Below are 1,121 nucleotides of genomic sequence, written 5' to 3'. Positions count from 1 at the left end.
CTTCTATCCTAATGTTCATCATCAATTTATTTTATTATTTAAAAATTATTTATTGAAGTGCAGTTGATTTAGAATGTTGTGTTAGTTTCTGGTGTACAGCAAAGCGATTCAGTTATACATTCTTTTTCATATTCTTTTCCATCATGGCCTATTGTAGGATATTGAATATAATTCCTTGTGCTATACAGTAGGAGCTTGTGGTTGATCCTTTCTACACAAAATAGGTTGCACCTGCTAATCCCAAACTCCCAATCTATTCCTCCCTCACCCCCACCCCCTTGGCGACCATCAGTTTGTTCTCTAAAAAATATGGAATATTTCACAAATTTGTACGCCATCCTTGTGCAATCTTGTGTCATCTTGTCTATATCATGTCAGTGTTAGTATGTGTGCTGCCCAAGAGAGCACCATCATCAGTTTAATCATAAATTCTTGGAAGGAGGAACTTGGTATTGTTTTAAATGATTATTATTGTCCATTGGTTATCAGATGCATTGTGAATTTAGAACATTTACGTGGGAAAAAAATGTCCTCTGAGACTTAAGAAAGTACCCTGGGGTGGTGATCTGCTTCCTGGTGTTATACTCACTAACTCTCCTGGGATGCAGAAGGCTTCCCCAATGGTTGCTTTCAAACAGTTAATGTAACAAAAATCCAACTATTTAGATCAAATCACTGTCTTTGCTCTTGTGTTTAGAGTAAATATCAGTTTATTTATCACCAGTTCTTGAGTCATGATTTATCAGCAGATCTTCTGTGGGTTCCTGGAAGTGGTATGACCTTAGTCCTATTCACATACTCCCGATCCTTACTTCTCCTCAAGAGGCAGGATCTGGGCTGACATGGCAGATTGTGATGTTCTCTGGAAAACAAAGTGGCCCAGAGAATGTCCAGTTCTGATGTCACATGATGGGAATCAGACACCAGCAGTCTGGCTTGAATTCAGTTGATATGGGGGAGGGAGGAGGAACTCAAAGCCAGAAGCAGCAGCATCTCATGAGGACCTACTGTGTGCCATGGTGTGAAGTGCTTACACTTGTGATCTTATTTAATCTTCACAACAACTCTGTGGGATGGTGAGTATCCCATGTCACACAGATAGGAAAGCCAACATTCAGAGA

The 1,121-nt window shown here is 39.8% G+C and overlaps 1 non-coding gene across 1 annotated transcript; it reads right to left on the bottom strand.

Moving 5' to 3' along the window:
* Positions 1-303: 303 nt before the first annotated feature.
* LOC120857115 lies at positions 304-408 on the bottom strand. The gene has a single exon (XR_005719589.1). It is a non-coding gene; the product is annotated as a U6 spliceosomal RNA (small nuclear RNA).
* Between the last annotated feature and the right edge of the window lie 713 nt (positions 409-1,121).

The sequence above is a fragment of the Oryx dammah genome, unplaced genomic scaffold, assembly GCF_014754425.2.
Source record: "Oryx dammah isolate SB20612 unplaced genomic scaffold, SCBI_Odam_1.1 HiC_scaffold_28, whole genome shotgun sequence".
NCBI lineage: Eukaryota > Metazoa > Chordata > Mammalia > Artiodactyla > Bovidae > Oryx > Oryx dammah.
Note: the sequence above shows the minus strand (reverse complement) of the source record. Positions and strands in the feature narration are given on the sequence as shown.